At 34.0% G+C, this 9,498-nt stretch overlaps 1 pseudogene; it reads right to left on the bottom strand.

Annotated features, from left to right (window-relative positions):
- Positions 1-5,397: 5,397 nt before the first annotated feature.
- Positions 5,398-7,328, bottom strand: LOC120168030 (annotated as a pseudogene).
- Positions 7,329-9,498: the final 2,170 nt, after the last annotated feature.

Genomic DNA, 9,498 nt, shown 5'->3' with positions numbered 1-9,498 from the left:
TAAATTTAGGATATTGGTTCGCTCGAGTCTTCGCGCAAGTTGTATGAACTAATTGACTTGATCCTTGGACCTTATATTACACATTTAGCATCTCGTTTATTTCCATTAACCTTTGACAATGTGAATGTTACTTATGTTTTTTCTATGGATCCACTTGATGCTATGTGTTTGGACTCGATGTGACTTCTCGCATGCACTCATGCTTCCCCTCACATTGTACCTCGTGGCACCATTATACCTCGTAATGGGTTCTTTTACATGAGGAGGATTGAACCACCTCCGAAAGCCAGCTCTTAACTGGATACGAGAGCCAATATGCAAGGTGTGTCTGGTCGCCTTGACACTATTAAAGCCAACCTTGCTGAGGATCTTTCTTACATTCGCCCGGGCTCGTCTCGACATGGTTGTGGCCGCGGTCGCCACTATATCGGGGAGTATTCCTTTTCCATCTCTTTGTTTTTAAATTTGATATATGTTTTGGGACAGAACGGATTATGTAAGGGGGAAGGATAAGCATGTCAAATTTTTTCCTTGGCTTGTTTGATTGTTTGAAATTGAGTTATTCTGATATTGATGTGTTGGGATCGTTGGTTGTTATTCTTGAACTTCACTTTATATTATTGCTTCCTTTTGTATTGTGACCATGTTTTGATCGAATTTAATTTGAATGATGGTGATTGGTATAGCTGGTGAATTTTTTTTTGTTGAGCATAGTTATTTCATGATTGTTTATGGAGATGAACTTGACTTAGTACATATAAACTTTTCTTGTAAGATTCGAGCCTAAACGAGCATACATTTTCTTTCTTACTCATTGTTTGATTTAAGTGTGTCGGACTAATTAGGATATTCTAGAACTTGTAATCATAATACATATCGAGACTACATGTTGAACGTAATATTTTAATGTGATAGGGGCACCTAGGATAAACATACTTTTCCCAAAAAGCCTACCCATTTATATATCCACTAGTGAACCACATTTGAGTATATTTCCCTTTCTTTGTCTTACACCTCATAATTAAACCCGAAGCCTTTCTTTTTATTTTTCATCTCTTTTCATACCCTTGCTGAGACTTGAGATCTTGTATCACTCTTGTTCCACACAAAAAAGGAAATTAAAATGAAAAAAAATCGAAAAAATGTTCACTGTTTAGAACAGTAAAAAAAACTGTAATCATAATACATATCGAGACTACATGTTGAACGTAATTTTTAATGTGATAGGGGCACCTAGGATAACATACTTTTCCCAAAAAGCCTACCCATTATATCCACTAGTGAACCACATTTGAGTATATTTCCCTTTCTTTGTCTTACACCTCATAATTAAACCCGAAGCCTTCTTTTTATTTTTCATCTCTTTTCATACCCTTGCTGAGACTTGAGATCTTGTATCACTCTTGTTCCACACAAAAAAGGAAATTAAAATGAAAAAAAATCGAAAAAATGTTCACTGTTTAGAACAGTAAAAAAAGAGAGACATTTTGTTCAAATGAAAAGAAGAAGAAGGAAAAATTGACCATTTCAATTTCCTTTTATCTAATCTTTTTCCTTGTTTGATCTTTCATTGTGCTTCATGTTAGTTCGTGGATTGTTCCTAATTGTTTTAATCTCTTGTCTTGGTACTTAAACAGATTATCATGGCCTTTTCCCTACCCTAACCTAAGCCATGTTACACCTTGTTTAAAGACCTCTTGATTATTACATTATGTTCACATCTAGTAGTGGAGACTTGATTGGATTACAAGCCTATGGTAATATTTTGGTTAGTTCCGGTTTGAGCGTTTTTATTTACCCCAAACACTTTGAGTCTATGTGAAGTATTGAGTCATGTTTCATTAAAGTTGGTAATTAATTGGGATATCTTGCTTGCTTTAAATTTTCTTAGTTGTGTCATAGCTTGATTGTACATTAAATTTGGCAATTGTCATGGATTTAGTTCGATTGGAAGTTTGAGGAATAACATGGGATTGAAGATGGCAACTTATGGTTTTGATGTATTAATTAATGAATGCTTGAGGACAAGCATTGAATAAGTGAGGGGGAATTTGATAAGTGTTTTATTTGGTTAATATTTTGCTTTTAAATTGCTCCTTAATTATTAGTTTTTTGTGGCTTATTTGTTCGTTTTGATTCATTTTCTGTGCATGATACTAGATTCTGGAAATTACACTAAAATGACATAATTATGCATTATTTTTTAATTTTTGGAATCAAAGCTAGATTAGTGGGCAAGACTTTGTGCATGACGCATCTGACGTGGTGATGACATCAACACCTTCTAGAAGGTACAGTCAGCGCTTCTAGAAGAACGAATGGATCAATCGCACGTTTCTACAATTCGGATTTGAATTAAACATATGTTTTAGGATATTATTTTAAATATTATATTTTATATTATATTTGTTTTAGGTATTTTAGTTTAAATAGTTTAAGTATTTTCATTAGGATTTATTTCTTTATTTTAGGAATTATTTTTACCTTTTTTAGGATTTTGAAGGCTATAAATATCCTCTTAGGATAAGCGTAAAAACATATCTCTCAACAATTGAGAATTTACTCTTCTTCTTCTCTCTAGTTTTATAAAGTTTTCTCTTTTCTTTTCTTTTCAAGTTTTTTCTTTTTTATTTTAAGTTTTATTCAAATATGTTAAGTATGACTTTTGGCATGCTTAGCTAATTTTCTTTTAAGTCGAAAGCTAAAGTGATGGCTCAATTCCAAACGTGAGACTTGTAAGGCACTTAAATCGCTTCGGATATCTTTCTCTTTTTTCTGGGCTTATTTTCAAATTAAAACAATTTTCAAAACCAAAAAGTTGACGTTGGTCTGGATGTTGTTATGGTTAACGTGGGAAGAACACACTTAGCAAAATTGTTTGCTAAGAGGAAACTAAGATAGAAACCAGTTATTATTGAAACAACATAATCTGAGTCAGTAGTTTTTCTAGCCGAAACGTTTCTAGATCTACAACATTGTTGTTGCTTAGATCAATTCACAAATCGATATTAAATATTGCACTTGGGTATTCGATATACAAAGCATAGTCACATGTAAACCTTAATCAATCAATTTTAGCATAGAATCTAAGACCACAAAATTACTTCACTTAGACAGTAAAACTTCTAAAAAATTATTCCTTCACTTACTTGAGTTTTGGGTATAATTAAAGGAACGAATTTAATATACAAAATTTTAAAAGAACAATTTATCTCAAGTAAAACTATAATCCTACTTTTCTAAATATTAATAAATAAAAGTTGTTATTAAATTAGAAAACTGACTTAAAATCTTGAAGGATTAATTATCATTATATAAAAGTGATTATTTTAAAGAAAGAGTTGAGCACGTTTTTGGAGTAAACTGACCTCTTAATTTCTAAAGTAATTTCGACTTGATTAGAATATGAGGACAATTTTGATATATGTCATATTTATATTTTATAAAATCATCTAATTTTATTTAAAATGGAAAAAACTCAAATTACAATAAAGATTTATGATCACAATTATAAATTAAGCACATAATTAAGAAAATTTCCTATAATCATTGAATTAAAATTAGTAACTTAATATCATATAATGACCATATAAGGAAAGATTAAGGTGGTGTTTGTTTTTACTGTGTAAGGTCTGCAAAGCTCTTATGTCTGCACCACGCAGACCACGCGCAGACATTGAGCTTCGTAGACCGTTTGTTTTTTAGTAGACAGAAGCTTTTCTAATGTCTGCACGAGGTCTTCTTGGTGCAGACATAGTTTTATCTCTTCAAACGTCTTCAAACGTCTTCAAAGAAATTAAAATTATTTAAATTTATTTTAAAATATGAATTGATTTATTTTAAAATATGGATTGATTTATTTTAAAATATGAATTGATTTATTTTAAAATATGAAAAAATTTATTTTAAAATATGGATTGATTTATTTTAAAAAATTGATTAATTTATTTTAAAATATGGATTGATTTATTTTAAAATATGGAAAAATTTATTTTAAAATATGGATTGATTTATTTTAAAATATGGAAAATTTTATTTTAAAATATGGATTTATTTATTTTAAAATATGAAAAAATTTATTTTAAAATATGAATTGATTTATTTTAAAATATGGATTGATTTATTTTAAAAATATGAAAAATTTTATTTTAAAATATGGATTGATTTATTTTAAAATATGGATTGATTTATTTTAAAATATGGATTGATTTATTTTAAAAAATTTATTATTGTAGTTGTATGGATTATTTAAATTTCAGTATTATAAAACTAAAATTATTTAAATTTCAGTATTGCAAAACACTTTTAAGTTTAAAAAATCAGTTCATTTGTATTTCAGTTTATTTTAGCATTCTGCAGACGTTAAAAAACAAACAGTCTTCTTCTTGCAGACTATAGACTTTTGGTCCACCTCTTCTGCTGCAGATGCCTGCAGATGTGGTCCGTAGACTGCAGACCTTTTACTTCTACAAAAACAAACACCACCTAAATCTAACCAAGAAACTCGAACAAATATAAATACAAACAGATATTATCACATCGATAAACAAACCACAAAAGGGGATCAAGCTATTGAAAGACCACCGAAAAATCGTAAATCAAACTCGAGCGACGTGAAAAGTTATCCACGAACGTAAAACATGTATTCAAATCTAATATGATGGTCCAAAGCAAAAAAGATCAACAAGATATTAGATAAGCGTCATCTTGATCAGTCGTGGCGATGTCAAATCAACCCTTAGAAAAAAGATAAATAAAAAAGGCCAAAAAACCCGAAAAACATGTAAAAAAAACATAATAAAATGTGACATAAAGGTAAATAAAAACGTACAACAGAGTCAGACTTATTGAAAATAAAAAATCAAAAGAAAAAAGATACAATATTAAAAAAAGACAATAAAGAATATCGACGGTCGACAACCAATATTAAAATTGGTCGACAACCAATATTAAAATTAGTGTCGCCACCAATTAACAAAGATGAAAAAGAAAAGAGATGAGATGAGATGTACACCAACGAGACAAAATTAGGTTTTTAAGGTAAAAGTTTTAAATACTTATTTTGAATAGTTAAATTTATTGAATGTTTATAGGTGTCCTAATATGTTAGCTATTTGAAGGTGAGGTGTATATTTTCCACATATATAGTGCAAAATAATCCTAGGTTCATCATAGATGAAGATATAGAAATTAAGAATTCTTTCTTTCTTTTTTAATTTATTTAGTAACAATTTGGATTTCCATATTACAATATGTAAAAAATAACCAAGTTTTCACATAAAAAAAATCATATACACATATTTAATATAATTTCAGTAACATTTTAGTACATAAAATGTATACAACCACCCCACCAATGAAAAAAAGGTATATACACTTGAAATTGACCTATCTTTTTCACCAAAGACTGAACTGCTGCTCGTGTTGCTCGTCCTCGAAACTGAACTGCTCGGAAGTGGTGTCCTTCACCAAAGACTGGACCCAGGACACATCTGGCTCATCTGAAGTTGATGACATTGACCGTGTTGGATCTCCCAAATTGATTTGGAACGCATAACACGAAGCTTGTGTTGCGTTATTTACCTCCTCTTCATGTATAACCCAATCTAATTTTCCATTAGGTGAACCCCAATCTGAGAAGTTACAAGGAACAACAGTTGGCGAAGAAAACCCCGAATGATTATTTAACGAAGTAAGTTCCATAAAGCTAGACCACCGGTTTGCAAAGGCAGTTGGACTTAAAATTGTACCTACAAGCGGCCTAGATGGGTCGACCCCGAAGGATTGAGATGCCCTTATGGGAGAGGATGTTAGGTTGGTCATGTAGCTAGCTCCAGTGAGAGACTGAGCCTGATGAGTTGAAGTATCGAGTGGGATTCTTCCAAATCTATTAGATTCACCAGAGGTTGAAATAATGGACAAGGGATTGTTCCAATTAGTGGTGGAGGAATTTCCGGCCATCTCATCAATTAGCTGTTGAGTTTGGCGGCGGCGACAACTTTCCAGTTCGAGTTGTTCCATGTCAAATTCCATGTTCCGAACACGTCGAGCATTTTTCATCCTACTACCTGTCCTTGAAGCTGCAGTGATGGTATGCTGTTAGACCGGTTAGGTGAAGATGTAGTGCCAGTACCTGTAGGGGTCAAGGGCGGTGTTGATGCTGAAGGTAAAAAACAGATGGGGAGTCAAGACCATGGGGGCTCATTGAACCCATGTCTAAAGAGGAACCGGTGGCTGAATAAGATATTGGGGAAGGCATTGCTGAACCTGTTGAAGCATGTATGGGGCGAAAGCTCTTCAGGCTTGTGAGCAAAGAACAAACCCTTCTGTTGCAATTAGTCTCATCCTTGCATAAACGAGTTCGATATTGGGCAGGATGAAGCCAGCACTAAAAAATACCATGTGCATACTCGAAGGAACCCTTACGAAATTCAGGGCAAGGAATGCAGCTGTATAGGTATTTCCTAGGATCACGTCTCCTCGCACTTTCCCCGGGATGAACAAAAGGGCACTCGGTCCAATCATGAGAGTAAGCCCTCAAGCAAGGCGTGACCTTGAAATTATACATCCTAAACTCATCCGTGCCATATATCTCACTCTTAATGTCCGGAAGAGTAATATCAATAGCATTCTCTTTCTTCTCGTTCCATCTTTCAAAACCTGGGTCATTGAATTACAGCCCTCTATTTCCTCAGGCAAACCTTCTATTTTACCATCACATCCGCTTCTTTTCAACAAAGACTCCAACATCTTCTTCTTCAATCCTAAAGCTGAATTACGAGTCAGAGCAATCAAATCAGCAAGTCGATTTCCATTAGCATCAAGAGAATTGGTATCTGCACCCGCATCAAGCAAGTTGGTATCTGCACCCGCATCAAGCAAGATTCTTACAACCTCAGTCCAACAAAATGATCCACCAGCAACAGCACAGTGAAGAGCAGTGACACCATCAGAACCATGAGTCTAGTTAACATCGACACGACCGTTCTTAACAATATAATTCACCACGTCCTTTCTCCCGAAGAGAGAAGCAATCAAAAGGGGTGTTCTTTCTTCAAACCCCATCTTACTCGAACCAATTCTCCTTCCGTACCATAAGCTTGGCTCATCGATGTTATGACAACCTTCTTCGATAGCACTTTTAAAGATTATTAGATCACTTGAAGCCGACAACTCCAATAAAAATGAGAACTTTTGAGGAACCATGTTTACTTTTTGAGACCCGCCCTTCATGATGAAATCACTTCGAGTTAATTCCCCTTTTGAGTCACCGGAGATGGAAAATAAGATTATTTGTAGCAGAAATAAAAACACAAGAAAAGAAAGAAAGAAATACTGATGAAAATTTCAGACGTTGAAATTGGTATAAAAAGTAACGACATTAAACTCCCTCCACCACAATTCATGAAATTGACAGGAAAAATGAAAGCAAACTACATCATATTTTTTATAAAGCAATCAACTGACCGATACAACACAACAATTTCGTATGTAACAAAAGAACTTTATCCAGAAATTAAAAGATAAAATCATATAATAAACAGAGAATCAGTTGTAAAATTGAAAATAGAAAAACCTCTACAGAAATTAAATAGCATAACAATAGTACTAAGATAGAAAGCTAAGTACCTTCTGGGCTCTAACGAGAACGCTTACTTTTTCTTTTATCACACAAACTAAACGAAAAACAAACAAACAAAGCACCAGCATTAAAAAAAAACTTTTGTCAATATGTCGTCAAAGCTCTACAAAGTAGCATTTGTTCTAAATACTCTTAACCATTTGACAATGAACTCTTAACCATTTGACAATGAACGTTCAATCACTCTGTTACAATTATTTTTTTTTATTTTTTTATTTTTTGAAAGATGGTACTTTATATTAAAAAAGAATACAAAGTAAACCACCTCAAGGACCTCATTAAAAAACCTCCCTAATCCTAAATGGAGGAAAAAGAGTGTACCTTGAGGTGGCAAGATCAACAAACACAGAAACATACATCACACAATCCATCCCCATCCTTACAACAATCCCTCGACAGTTTGAAAATAAGCCAACCTAGACAAACCAACACAAGAAATAGGGAACACAAAAGGCAGAACCTATGAAATGGACCAACACCTCTAACGAAACATCAACAGCATCCATAGCTTGAACCAAATACAATGCACTAATAACAAGAACTTCACCAGGCCACCCAGTAAACCAATTCAACTAAAACATAGCAGCGTAGTATAGGAGTAGGCACCACGAACGGTTGCTTTCAGTTTACACCCAACATCTTTCACTACTGGAATCAGTAATCAGCCAAAGGAATAACACCCAGACCCCGAAATAGCAACAGCACCCGTACAAGAACGAATGCAGCACAAAGAACTGGAAACACATTTTCTGAAACTCCAAAGGAAACAACTCCCAAAAACCTTTCCCATCTACCCTTTGTACTCTACTTCTACTATGTATTAGGGAAACAATTCAACAAATGGCCTGACAACCATTCATAAGAGAAGAAATATCGCAACCACCAGTCTCTAATTTGCCCACGATAGAATAAATAACTCCTTCAAAAAAGAAGGAATTTACACAATGCTTAACCTAAGATGCTTCAACCTGATACCCACCACTCTGCCTAAAAGAGCTGAAACTTCAACTAATGGACACGTCATATGAAACTATAGGCACGACAAATAAAATATTACCGACAATCTCCTCATTTCCACAACAGGAATCGCATGCGTATAACAACTTTACAGGGCACCACTTCACTTTCTTTTATTTAGTGCTTCAATGAAACTTTCTTCAAAACAGTTTACCTCGAGACCATCATCTGCATCAGAACCCTCATGTATCCTATGAAACATCTTATCACCGACCACTATTGCATTCACCGCTCCACCACCGGCCGGAGAGCCAACAAAGAAAACACAATGCAAAAACCAACACAGGAGCGGACTTAGAACAGAATCTAAAGCAACACCCAAGAGCTTAAAACAATCCAAAACAAACACACACAAAAACTGCAGCAACAACACACAATCAAAACGGCAGATCACCTAAGCAACGGAGCGACACCACCCACCAAAGCACAGGCCACTGAACTACCACACCAACCAAACAGAAAACGTAGAAATGAAATACTCCACCAGAGAACAACTAAAAAACTAATAAAACTTGAGCCACAACAAATCAGACTAACAATGAAAATGACCTAAATACAATCCTTGCACTAACCACTCTAGCTCCTCTAAATACCACGACAAAAACCTGAGGACCAAAACCATTAACCTCAACAACCCCTGACAATCACTCACTAGGCACAAAAATTCTAGAGAAACACATCATTCAGAACCAATATCATATACGGATCGAAACCTTGAGTCTACACGACTCCTCTTCTTTGGAAAAAAAACACACTCAGAACTACACCAAAGTAACCCACTAACTGCCATAAGCATTTCCAAAGAAAGAACTCGATAGAATATCCATAAACTAAGAAAC

This window comes from Hibiscus syriacus, unplaced genomic scaffold (genome assembly GCF_006381635.1).
Source record: "Hibiscus syriacus cultivar Baekdansim isolate YM2019G1 unplaced genomic scaffold, ASM638163v2 tig00111708_pilon, whole genome shotgun sequence".
Taxonomy (NCBI): Eukaryota; Viridiplantae; Streptophyta; class Magnoliopsida; order Malvales; family Malvaceae; genus Hibiscus; species Hibiscus syriacus.
The sequence above is the reverse complement of the archived record's forward strand: the minus strand, read 5'-3'. Positions and strand labels throughout refer to the sequence as shown.